We start from the raw sequence: 14,444 nt of genomic DNA, 5'->3' as shown, positions 1-14,444 counted from the left end.
AACTGGCGACGTTACATGTCCTGAGCAGTGGCTACCTGATGAAACCAAACGGAATACGAGTCATATTACCTTACAACGTTGTGAGAATGAGGTGCCCTATTTTTCCGGCTTAATGTTACGACTTGTATGCAACGAAATTATGCTGCCTTTGGGTCCCAGATTTATTAAAAAAGAGCTTCATTTTTAATTCGACTCAGGAAATTTGATGTCGACAAGTAAAAAGCTATAAAATTAGTAGCAGTATCCGTGGATCACTTTTACAAGGATGTTGGACATGTCACGATATTACAATTTAATAATATCAACAATTATGTAATTCATATATACAGGCGTTTATATACTTACAGGTCTAATTTGAGATGGGAGGAACAAGTAGTTAGTCGTTAGTTGCCTTACAGTAGGAATCGTATCAGTGTTGACCTGAAGGAATTTAAGGAAACCACGGAAACTTAAGTCAGGACGGCCAGGTGAAGGTGTAACGCCTATCCTCACGAATACAAGGCCGGTCTGTTTAAAACAGTGCTACCTTATATGGTTTATCCCAAGTTTACAATACTGTTGTGCAAAGAAGTTACACGGTTCACTCATTTCTCACTCACAGGCACAGCACAGATTATACACTGCAAACACATTGTTTCATAATGTAACGCTGCACACAATATCATCTGATATCGGGACAATAACGACGATGTTTGGTTTCCATTTTGTGTACTGCAACTTCCCATTTGTTTTCCTGAAGAACTGAGTCAGCATCCGTCTGTAATGAGTGAGATGTTGAGCTCAGAAAGGGAGTGGGTGTTAGTGTTGTACGTAGCTTTGAGAGTAAAGTTTTTCAGATAGAAAAAAAAAACAATGTGTGTTAACGTGAAATGATAGATGTCTTATTATTATTGTTATTGTTGTTATTTTCTTGTGCTAGATTAGTTAACAAATCACTATTCTGTGTTATCTTAGTAACCCTTCGTCATTCTAAATAAGTTCACTTTACAACTCTCACTGCGCCGTTTCAGGTGAAATAAAATGTCTGACAGAAAGCAGTAATAGTTTCAAAAACAAATTGAAATCATACCTCCTTGACAACTCCTTCTATACCATAGACGAATTCTTGAATATGAGTAAATAAATCTGGAGAAATAATATATGCATTTTGTGTCATTTAAGGGAATGGGATAGATACTAGAAATATTTAGGTATAACACTATAATGTAAACAAAAAAAATTGTTTCCTGTGCACATTTCTCGTGCAATTGACACCTTCCACATCATAACGGTTTTTCCGTGCTATTGATCAATGGAACACGTAACTAACTATACAGTTTTATTCTTTTGTAAATAATGACGTTTTTAGTTTTATGTTTATTATTTCTTGGTAGATGTAAGTGAGGTCTAGATCTTGTTCCATGACCACCGCGGAGAGAGCTGCTTGTGAAGTAATTTTAATGTTATTTTTGATGTGGATAACCGATTTGTTAAAGTGCTCGATTGGTGTAATTAAAATTCCCATAGTTTTGTTAAGAAACTTACCATGAGTTTGACTAACAGTTTTGGTCAGTATTCTAAGGCCATTCTTTGTAGTTAGAAAACTGTGCTCATGTTTTGTTCACCAGAAAAAAATTCAATAGCTAAGAACCCAGCGAATAGTATGCAGCTAAAAGACATTAGCTGTCACAAACTGATGACAGGGCATGCTGAAGACATTGTCTTTGCAAATATCTTTTTGCATTCATACCACTTCAACTGAGAATCATATTCATTCCTAGAAATTTTGGCTACATTAGTTACTTTCGTGTTCCCTGGATCATTTGTACGATTAATTACATTGATCTTAAGCGGTCTATACAGGTAGCAGTATACATTAATTTAACATGTTCCCTCCTCAAACTGAAGTTCATGGCATTTGTTTTTTTTATATTCTGTGTCACTTTGCTTTCTCTGCAAGGAGTACTATAGTTTTCTCATTGACTGTAATATTGCTTCCATAAGCAAAGAGAATTTTTTCCGCATGACCAACACTGCGGGGTAATATATCAATTCGAGTATTCGGGAAAAGTACTGTTCATAGTAAGCTACACAGAGAAACTCCTATATTAACGAATTTTGGTTCTGCTAGGACGATTAGAAGCACTCATTAGCTTCGGCGCTTATTCCTAGGAATTCTACATTCATTAGCTTCGGCTCTTATACCTAGTACAATCCTATCGCCAACAGTATCAAAAGTCTTAGAAAGATCTACGAATATGCCTGTGACACACTCATCCTTGTAAATCGTATCAGGTACCACTTTCCTGAATTCTACTATGGCTGATATGTACTTCTGACACTTCGGAACTCAAGCTGTGATTCACTTAAGAGGTTGTAATTATTCAAGTAATTCATCAATTTCTCTTTCGTAACTGATTCTGTTAGTTATGCGAACTATGACAGTAGGGAAATAGGCCTTTAGTTTTATAAATTTTCTACAATACTTTTTAAAAATATTTTTAATAGCGGTACAACTGTTACCTGTCTTAAATACACTGAAGCGCCAAAGAAACTGGCATAGGCATGCGTATTCAAATACAGAATATGTAAACAAACAAAATACGGCGCTGCGGTCGGCAACGACTATATGAGACATCATGTGTCTGGCACAGTTCTTAGATCGGTTACCGCTGCTACAATGGCAGGTTATCAAGATTTAAGTGAGTTTGAACGTGGTGTGATATTAGTCGCACGAGCGAAGGGACACAGCATCTCCGAGGTAGCGATGAAGTGGGGATTTTTTCGTATGACCATTTCATTTCACGAGTGCACCGTGAATATTAAGAATCTGAGGAAACATCAGATCTTCAACATCGTGGCGGCCGGAAAAAGATCCTGCAAGAACGGAACCAACGACGACTGAAGAGAAGCGTTCAACGTCACAGAAGTGCAATGCTTCCTCAAATTGCTGAATATTTCATTGCTGGGCCATCAACAAGGGTCAGCGTGCAACTATTCAACGAAACATCATCGATATGGGCTTTCGGAGCCGAAGGCCCACTTTTGTACTCTTGATGACTGCACACACAAGGTTTTACGCCTCGCCTGGGCACGTCAACACCGACACTGGACTGCTGGTGACTGGAAACATGTGGCCTGGTCAGACGAGTCTCTTTCCAAATTGCATCAAGCGGGTGGACGTGAACAGGTATGGAGACAACCTCATGAATCCATGGACCCTGTATGTCAGCAGGGGACTGTTCAAGCTGGTGGAGGCTTCTAATGGTGTGGGACGTGAGCAGTTGGTGCGATATGGACCCTGATACGTCTAGATACGACTCTGACAGGTGACACGTACGTAAGCATCCTCTCTGATCATCTGCATCCATTCATGTCCACTGTGCATTCCGACGGACTTGGGCAATTCCAGCAGGGCAATGCGGCAACCCGCACGTCCAAAATTGCTACACAGTGGCTCCAGGAACACTCTTGTGAGTTTAAACACTTCCACTGGCCACCAAACTCCCCAGACATGTACATTATTGAGCATATATAGGATGCCTTGCAACGTGATGTTGATAAGATCTTTCCACCCCCTCGTACTTTATGGATTTGTGGAAAGCCCTGCAGGATTCATGGTGTCAGTTTCCTCCAGCACGACTTCAGATAGTAGTCGAGTCCATGCCACATCGCGTTGCGCTACCTCTGCGTGCTCTGCAATACCTGAAAAATGATAGTTTGCTAGTCATCATACTTTATCCCTATTTCTTATCAGTATGTTGTAATGTTTTCGTTTCTCACTCCCTGTTTGCTGTTATATGACATCCCAGATTGTTTTGCTTTTATTCTCTGCACTGTGTATTATTTTGTTACTAAACGAGTTTCTTTGCACTTATCAACACCCTTATACAAATCTTTTTGTACATATGAACTCTTGCTCATTATGACGTTTTTTCATGGAGCTGAGGAATTTAATGTTTAGGGAGGACTTCCTACTACCTGCTGTTGTCCAATTATTTTTATGTCATTGATACTGTTGTAGGCATTTTTTGGAAATGTCTTTTAAAAGTTCAGTTTAAAAATGTTGAAAAATTAGAGAATTTTGTGTTTACATTTGTTCTACTCCTACATCTAATTTTCTTTGCTAGTTCTCTTGATAGATCTTCTATTTTTATTTCTCATAAATGTCTGATGTAGGCCTGCAGTTTAGGGATTTTTTCTATACTTGATACTGAGAGTCCAAAGTCTTTTACAGGTACGTCCTTCTTTTCCTTGTCCATATTTGTGGCAGCACGGTTGATTACTGACGGAGACAATGTAGTTATCCATTTTTCCCTATTGACCAACAGCAACGCGCCAAAATCGTGAAGGATATTATGTATACTTATAACTAATGCAAGTAATGAGTTGACCTAAATGTTCTGGTATGGAACACTACACATCTAAATTAAGTTACTGCTGCTTTCTTATGTCGTCCTATGCATTCTGATATTTTCATCATTTATAAATGAGTTTGAATTTGTTATCGCCATAATAGCTCTTTTCGCTGTCCATGGTTGTGGCCATATGGTTATTACCAATGCAGTCGTCGTAGTTATCTTCGTTGCACTAGTGACCAACAGGGTCCATGATTAATGATTAATCAGTATACTTATAATGAATGCAAGTAATGAGTTAACCAAAATACGCTGTTATGAAATACTACATACCTAAACTAAACTATTGCTGCTTGCAGATGTCATCTTATGCATTGTGATTTTTTCTTCTGTTAAAAATGAGTTTGAGTATCACCTTAATTTTCTACGGATTTTTCGCCTGTAGATTGAATTTTAATTCCCTCTTTCTATGTCCGAAGTTTCTTGTATCTGCCTATGTTGTGTTCTTTGTTGTTTGTTGTTTTGATTTCCAGCTGCTAGGGTACAGAGATCTAGAGATAGCGTCTTTGATTGGTAATCAAAACGTTCTGGGTTCCGTGTTCGAAATCCGCCACCGCTTAAATTTTGATTAATAATCAGCATTGGTGGCCGGAGACTTCCGATATAAGAAGTCATCCTCATTCTGCCGATGGCCTTGTCAAAAGAGGGCGGAGAAGCGGACAGAGGTTCTGAGCACTCTCTTGTTCTTGGGGGTGGGAAACTGCCCCTATAAGCGGAAGAATCAGCAATGACCAACGGCGTGAGGATACAGAAGGCAATTGGAACCACTGCATTAAAGATACATAACGTGTATCCACAGGACATGTGGCCTGTAACTGAAAAAGTGTCATGATGATCTTTCCATTGGCAAAAGATTCTGGAATAGTCCCCCATTCGGATCTCCGACAGGGGAGGGACTGCCAAGGGGAGCTGACCACGAGAAAAAGATTGAATAACCTACGAAAGGATAACATTCTACGAGTCGGGGTGTGGAATGTCAGAAGCTTGAACGTGGTAGGGAAACTAGAAGATCTGAAAAGAGAAATGCAGAGACTCAGTCTACATAGTAGGGACCAGTGAAATGAAATGGTCAGATGAGTATAGAGTAATAACAACAGCAGAAAATGGTATAATGGGAGTACGATTTGTTATGAATAGGAAGGTAGGGTAGAGAATGCGTTGCTGTGAACAGATCAGTGATAGGATTGTTCTTATCAGATTCGACAGCAAACCAACACCGATAACGATAATTCAGGTATACATGCCGATCTCGCAAGCTGAAGATAAAGAGGTACAGAATGTATACGAAGATATTGAAAGTGTAATACAGTATGTGAAGGGAGATAAAAATCTAATAATCTTGGGGGACTGGAATGCAGTTGTAGGAGAAGGAGTAGAAGAAAAGGTTACAGGAGAATATGGGGTTGGGACAAGGACAGAGAAGTGGATGACTATTTCAATTCTGTAATAAATTTCAGCTAGTAATAGTGAATACTCTGTTCAAGACACACAAAAGGAGGAGGTATAGTTGGAAGCGGCCGGGGGATAAGAAAAGATCCGTTAGGTTACATCATGGTCAGACAAAGATTCCGAAATCAGTTACTGGGTTGTAAGGCATACCCAGTGGCAGATATAGACTCAGATCACAATTTAGTAGTGGTGAAGATTAGGCTGAAGTTTGAAAGACAGCCAGGAAGAATCAGTGCACAAAGAAGTGGGATACGGAAGTACTAAGGAATTACGAGATGCGCTTGAAGTTCTCTAAGGCTATAGATAGAGCAATAAGGAATAGCTCAGTAGGCAGTACAGTTGAACAGGAATGGACATCTCTAAAAAGGGCAGTCACAGAAGTTGGATAGAAAAACACAGGTACAAAGAAGGTAACTGCGAAGAAACGGTGGGTAACAGAATAAATACTTCAGTTGATCGATGAGAGATGGAAGTACAAAAATGTTCAGGGAAATTCAGGAATGCAGAAATACAAGTTGCTGAGGAATGAAATAAATAGGAAGTGCAGGGAAGCTATGACAAAATGGCTGCATGAAAAATGTGAAGAAATCGAAAAAGAAATAATTGTCAGAATGACTGACTCAGCATATAGGAAAGTCAAAATAAGCTTCGGTGCAACGGGAATTCCACTCTTAAATGCAGAGAAGAGAGCGGATAGGTGGAAGGAGAACAATGAAGACCTCTATGAGGGGGACGATTTGTCTGATGTAATAGAACAAGAAACAGGAGTCGATTTAGAAGAAGTAGGGTATTACGTATTAGAAGCAGAATTTAAAAGAGCTTTGGAGGACTTAAGATCAAATAGGGCAGAAGGGGTAGATAACGTTATAACATTCCATCAGAGTTTCTAAAATTAGTTGAGGAAGTGGCAACAAAACGACTATTCAGGTTAGTGTGTAGAAGGTACGAATATGGTGACATACCATCCTGTCTCTCAGAAAAATGTTATTCGCAGAATTCCGAAGAGTGCAAGAAGTGACAAGTGAGAGACTTAACGCACAATCGGATTATCGTCTCATGCATCCAAGTTGCTGAGAAGAATAATGTACAGAAGAATGGAAAAGGAAATTGAGGATGTATTGGTTGACGATCAGTTTGGCTTTAGGAAAGGTAAATGCACAAGAGAGGCAGTTATGACGTTGTGGTTGAGAATGGAAACAAGACTAAAGAAAAATCAAGACACGTTCATAGGATTTGTGTACTTGGAAAAAGCGTTCGCAATGTAAAATGGTGCAAGATGACAAATAGGGGTAAGCTATAGGGAGAGACGGGAAACATACAATACGTACAAGAGCCAAGAGGGAATAATAAGAGTGGACGACCAAGAACGAAATGCTCAGATTGAAAAGGTGTAAGACGGGTAAGTAGCCTTTCGCCCCTGGTGTTCAAACTATATATCGAAGAAGCAATGATGGAGGTAAAAGAAAGGTTCAGCAGTTGAATTAAAATTCAAGGTGAAAGGATATCAACGATACGATTCGCTCATGACATTGCTATCCTGAGTGAAAGTGAAGAAGAATTACATGATTGTCTGAATGGAATGAACAATCTAATGGGTACAGAATATGGATTGAGTGTAAATCAAAGAAAGACGAAAGATGGTCACGAAGTAGATGAAGTTAAGGAATTCTTCTACCTAGGCAGCAAAATAACCAATGATGGACGGAGCAAGAAGGACATCAAAAGTAGATTAGTACTGGCAAAAAGGGCATCCCTGGCCAAGATAAGTCTAGTAGTATCAAACAGTGGCTTTAGTTTGAGGAAGAAATTTCTGACAATGTAGGCGGGAGCACAGCATTGTATGACAGCGAAACATGGACTGTGGGAAATCCGGAACAGAAGAGAATCGAAGCTCTTGAGATGTGGTACTACAGACGAATGTTGAAAATTAGGCGGACTGATAAGGTAAGGAATGAGGTGGTTCTGCGCAGAATAGGAGAGGAAAGAAATATATGGATAACCCTTTCAAGAAGAAGGGACAGGATGGTAGGACACCTGTTAAGACATATGGGAATGACTTCCATGGTACTAGGGGGAGCCATAGAGGGCAAAAGCTTTAAAGAAAGACAGAGAATGGAATACATACAGCAAATATTTGAGGACGTAGTGCGCAAGTGCTACTTTGAGATGAAAAAGTTGGCACAGGAGAGGAATTCGTGGTGGCCGCAGCACGCCATCTCGCTGAAAAGTGGTTGTCTAAAGCAGGCTGTTTTGATTATTTGGTCCACACAAAGTTTACCGTTCAAATACTTTATTCGTAATTGCACTTTGATGTTGAGTAATCTACTGTTTATGGCCAGATAGACTCTCACATATTATGTTTTACGCACAGATAAATGGTTAGCCACATACCACACTCTGTTGATAGTAAGGTAATGAGATTGTTCGAGTGCATCAACATAATAATAAAGTGACACAAAGTTCACATGTGGCACACAAATCATTAACACTGTCCTCGCAAGTGGATAGTCACATCAAAACTTCCATATCAACTTTGTAATCAGGAAGTATAACTTGGAAATAACACAGTTCACTGTTCGACCCAGTTGACCCAGTGAGCGTTATTAAAGTTTGGCACAGTCCCTGATATTAATTACACATTCATTGTCCAACCAGTTATTTAAAACAGTCACTAAAGTACAGAATCATCTCCTCGATACGAAATTTAGATCAAGATCGGCACATTTTACGCCTTATGCTTTTTGTTAACTTGTCTGCGGTGTATTTCCAGAATTGGCGGACATAGATGTTACCCCTTTCAAACTCACTGCAGACAGACTAAAACGTCTTCCAGAAGTCTCCCTTTTATAAGTTTGCAATAATTAAAATTAAAGTTGCTGGATTTTCCTAAGTTACGATTAAAGATCTATATTCCTGAATAACTGAATAGTGGAGAGATACTCATTTTAGCTAGGACTTTCAGATAGAACAATTGTTTCTATTGAATGGTGCTGTCTAGCTCACCAAAACTGGTGCTCTACATCAGTAACAATGATTTTCCTAATAATTCTAATTACTCCGAAACTAAATGAGAGCAAAAGTTGCTAACTTATTTTCGATTTTAACTGTATAAATGCTGCAGTCCTATACGTGGCTTTTTCATCTACATTATCAGTAAGTTAGCAATCAGATATATATTTACATACTAACCATGATAACTAAGGTTTATCTTGCAGGTATTTGTAACTATCACAGTTTTAGGTAAAGTAATTACACATATGAGTTATAACTTACCGTAAGAATGTCATGGATATTGAATTTAAGTTGGATAAGACCTAAGTTAATCTTCGAAATTTTTGGAGACTGCAGAGAGGGGGGGGGGGAAGGGGGGGGGGAGAGAGAAAACACTACAGGATGAAAACATCCACCTGCTTACATCCTTTGTTACAAATGGCCAAGAAGTTAAGTGTCACACTTCGAAACTAAATGCCCGGGCTTTGATCCGTGGTTAATTCTACGATTTTTTATCTGTCAGTTATGACTTCTTTCAGCTCTGATAGTGGTTGTTAATGTGAAAATTACCTAGTAGTGCCGTAGATCTGAGTCTATATCCCCCTCTAACTGGTTGGGAAATTCAGTTCAAAAGTCAGAGGAAGGCATTAGGATACGACCTCCAACAGAATCGCGCCTTTTGAAACACTGTGGTGTTCAAACAACCCTTCGGAATTTACTTAGTGTCTCTCTACTACATTGTCTTCCCAGTTCATAATGACATCTGCGTGGGATTTACAGTATTTTAGCCTCTCTTGTTACCTACTGTTTTCCATATGCCTTGTATTCGTCAGGAAGTAGTTTGTTCCGTGTAAAATACAGCGGAACACATGGAAGTAGTGTGGGACGCGTAAGACCTCTGTTTTCCTGTAATGAGCTTACGAATTAAAACAGTAATTTTCAAATAAATAATACAATCAAATGCTTTGGACAAAGAAGCTAACTTAACAAGGACAATGAAAATGGAGGTCACTTTTCACCTAACAAGTGACCAGTATAACAACAAATCTATTTCCATAAATGCAAAACTCAGGCACAACAATACTGTCGTTGAACGAGAATGCCTTAATGCTTCTGAATTCCTTTCGTTAAATAGCGCTAAACTAAAGATGAAATAGAAAAGAAGTAAAGAAAATAATTAGAATTGTTATTTTAACGACGAGGGTGAGAGAGCCTTTTTACTGTGCCACACATATCTGTGTGTGCAGGAGGGACAGCTGTCACGAGAAGCCAGGAGCTGCGTCAGACGAGCGGCCCCGACAAGTGGTTACCAGCAGCGCCTTGGAAGTTACATCAAAAAGTCAAAGAGTGTTTGTATAATGTTCCGTGGTTTGTGGTGTCATGAGGATTCTTACAGAGACAGATGAAGCGTGTATTATATAGAGACCAGTACTTTATGTCTTGGCTCTGCATGAGGCAGAAAATATATAACTGTATGAGTGTTTAGTAGATTTTGAAATTTATCTTGGAACCAGTTGGCATGGTGGAGTTTGTAGAGAGCAATTGTTACTTTGGGACGAGAGTAGAAAATATATTATTGTTGAACTGACAACATCCTGCGAGTACATCATTTATTTCAAGAATATAGAGCTGGTTAATGATATTCCCTTTAACCTGATACAGTCTTCGGAGATGAATTAAACGGTGAGAGCAACGTAGCTGATAACGCAAAGAAGAGATCGGCTGCAAGCACAATGTGTAAGTCAACATGAAGAGACGTGTGAGTCGTTCCACTCAACACCGAACTGTCTGCTGTTGTCGAAGAAAGCGCCAGAAAATAGGAAATGGGAACTAAGAAGTAATAAAGAAATTTACGAAGAAACAGAAGCAATATCAGACACAAAGAGGAAGAGAATAGTTGTATTCTACAGACATCTAAAACAGCTTAATGAACACAGGACAAGAATAAGAATATCTAAATAGTTTGACAAACCCAAAAATATCAATGAAATGGATTAAAGAAGTTAAAGTACGCCTGAGAGAAACGGAAATAACGGAGGAAGAAATAGAAGAAAGAGAAAAGATCAGAGAAAAACTGAAAAGTTTCAGTTGATTCCAGGAGAAAACAAGAAAAAGACAGGTTTAATATGGACAAAAGAAAGAAGAGGAAAGTACAGACAAATAATGAAAAAAAACCTAACTGCAAAGAAAGTAAAGAGAAAAGAAATGAGACTTTAGTTATTAATTGTGGTTTTTAGCAGGCCAAAGCAATTTAAAGAAAGGTTGTTGTTGTTGTTGTTGTTGTGGTCTTCAGTCCTGAGACTACTTTGATGCAGCTCTCCATGCTACTCTATGCTGTGCAAGCTTCTTCATCTTCCAGTACCTACTGCAACCTACATCCTTATGAATCTTTTTAGTGTATTCATCTCTTGGTCTCCCTCTACGATTTTTACCCTCCACGCTGCCCTCCAATACTAAATTGATGATACCTTGATGCCTCAGAACATGTCCTACCAACCGAAACCCTTCTTCTACTCAAGTTGTGCCACAAATTCCTCTTCTCCCCAATTCTATTCAATACCTCCTCATTAGTTATGTGATCTACTCATCTAATCTTCAGCATCCTTCTGTAGCTCCACATTTCGTAATCTTCTATTCTCTTTTCGTCCAAACTATTTATAGCCCATGTTTCACTTCCATACATGGCAACGCTCCAACAAATACTTTCGGAAACGACTTCCTGACACTTAAATCATACTCGATGTTAACAAATGTCTCTTCTTCAGAAACGCTTTCCTTCCCATTGCCAGTCTACATTTCATATCCTCTCTACTTCGACCATCATCCGTTATTTTGCTCCCCAAACAGCAAAACTCAGTTACTACTTTAAGTATCTCATTTCCTACTATAATTCCCTCAGCATCACCCGACTTAATTCGACTCATTCCATTATCCTCGTTTTGCTTTTGTTGATGTTCATCTTACATCCTTTCAAGACACTGTCCATTCCGTTCAACTGCTCTTCCAAGTCCTTTGCTGTCTCTGACAGAATTACAATGTCATCGGCGAACCTCAAAGTTTTTATTTCTTCTCCATGTATTTTAAAACCTTTACTGTTTGCTCAATATACAGATTGATAAACATCGGGGAGAGGCTACAACCGTGTCTCACTCGCTTCCCAACCACTGCTTCCCTTTCATGTCCCTCGACTCTTATAACTGCCATCTGGTTTCTGTACAAATTATAAATAGCCTTTCGCTCCCTGTATTTTACCCCTACCACCTTCAGAATTTGAAAGAGAGTATTCCAGTCAACATTGTCAAAAGCTTTCTCTAAGTCTACAAATGCTAGAAACGTAGTTTTGCCTTTTCTTAATCTTTCTTGTAAGATAAGTCGTAGGGTCAGTACTGCTTCACGTGTTTCAACATTTCTACGGAATCCAAACTGATCTTCCCCGAGGTCGGCTTCTACCAGTTTTTCCATTTGTCTGTAAGGAATTCGCATTAGTATTTTGCAGCTGTGACTTATTAAACTGATAGTTCGGTAATTTTCACATCTGTCAACACCTGCTTTCTTTGGAATTGGAATTATTATATTCTTCTTGAAGTATGAGGGAATGTCGCCTGTCTCATACATCTTGCTCACCAGATGGTAGAGTTTTGTCAGGACCGGCTCTCCCAAGGCTGTCAGTAGTTCTAATGGAATGTTGTCTACTCCGGGGGCCTTGTTTCGACTCAGGTCTTTCAGTGCTCTGTCAAACTCTTCACGCAGTATCATATCTCCCATTTCATATTCATCTACATCCTTTTCCATTTCCATAATATTGTCCTCAAGTACTTCGCCCTTGTATAGACCCTCTATATACTTCTTCCACCTTTCTGCTCACCCTTAGGTATTAGGAATGAATAAATACAACCTACAATTACGCAGGCCACAGATGACAATAATAATAATATTACTCTGTGGATTCCTTACTTTTCTTTCTTTTTATTCGAAGACGGAGACAATGAAGAAAAATAGTTCTAGTATGCTACTCAAGTAGATAAGACACATTGCCTACTCATCCACCATTAGCAATAATTTAATGAATTAAAACTATAATCTGCCATTACGTGCATGCTTATAAATACGGCGGCATGTGTAATATTAACATTTAGAAAGTTATTAATTACCATTCGAATATCTGCGATAATATACTAAAGGTAATCATTAAAATCTGTTCATTGTCTTCTGAGTGTCATTAATCCATACTGAGATTTCTGATCCCAGACTCCAATCGCCTACGATGTAAATTTGTTTGTAATATTTCTTGTCCGAAACTAGAGAAAGAAAGGGTACATGGTCATAAAAAATGTAGTATTTTAAGTAGCAGATTTAAAAGAATGCTATAGTAATACACAAAAGAGGAGGAATGTTATACATGGTCCATATCATATTTTTGTTTCAGATAGTCAATCACCAAACACAGTGTGGAGCAGTAGCAGAAAGCAAAGACAGTGAAATATAGCACCACATAAATTTATTTAGAAATGTAGCTTATCAGAATAGAACGTCTAGCACAACAATAGGGTGAGCTGCAGATACACGGACACTTAATATACAATATCTATCGACAAATACTGTGGACGTTTGCGACTTGGTGCACTGCTAAGGTTGACTGGTCGGACTACGAAGCACCAACCACTCACAACGGTTAAGTCAGGATTGCTTTATTATTGAACTGTTGTTTTTTCTTGCATCTTCTTGGGACGGTTTGTTGCGCTGCGTAGTGGCACGCGACGGTAAGAGGTCGACGGCCGCTTCACTGGGAATTTGCATGTAGGATGTGCCGCGGCGAGACAGTCCTCAGCTGGCGGCGGCGCGGTCCTGGCTTCGGTGCCAGTCGTCCTCCCGCGGCGCCTCCACCTCCAGTAAGCTGGTCAGCAGCGACGGGTCGTGTGGCGGCTCCTGTCAACCGCGCTCCCTGACAGTTTCACACTCTAGCAAATGTTCCCAGTTAAGTGTAAATGTGCGTAGTTCTCTAAAATATCATCACCTTTTATCTTATTCAGATCCCCCAGACAGTGTTAGAATGCCATTTACGTGTAGCATACTTGATGTGACGAGTCATACGCACATATACGAGGGTTGGAACTTAAATAGTGGAAATTATTTATTTACAGCTCGTACAAAATAGATACGTGTTTCAAAGTTTTACTGACCTTCAAAGTAGTCACCAGCATTGTGTATAACCCGTTGACAGCGATGTGGAAGTCGCAGGATCTTCTTAGCAGTGCCAGTTGTGCTGGCAGTTCGAGCGGCGCGGTCTATTGCCCAACGAATTTGTAACAGTTCTGAAGCGAATGCCGTGAAGTGTTTCCTTCAGTTTAGTTATCGAGTTGAGCTCACGAGGGCTTAAGGGGAGTCGTATCGCCCAAAATGACAAAATTTTACATTTTTACTTTTATGCAAATTATGAAAATATGGATGTTTATGGTTAATTTGGTGTTGGTTTTATCGAAATATTCGATTATTTACTATTTTAAATAAATATTTGAAAATAATCATGCAGCCACATTTCCGAGAATTTGTTTGTCCATCATTTCGCATTTTGGCATTTTTCTCTGGAACGATATACTCCAGAAGGCT

Source organism: Schistocerca serialis, chromosome 1 (genome assembly GCF_023864345.2).
Source record: "Schistocerca serialis cubense isolate TAMUIC-IGC-003099 chromosome 1, iqSchSeri2.2, whole genome shotgun sequence".
Taxonomy (NCBI): Eukaryota; Metazoa; Arthropoda; class Insecta; order Orthoptera; family Acrididae; genus Schistocerca; species Schistocerca serialis.
Note: the sequence above shows the minus strand (reverse complement) of the source record.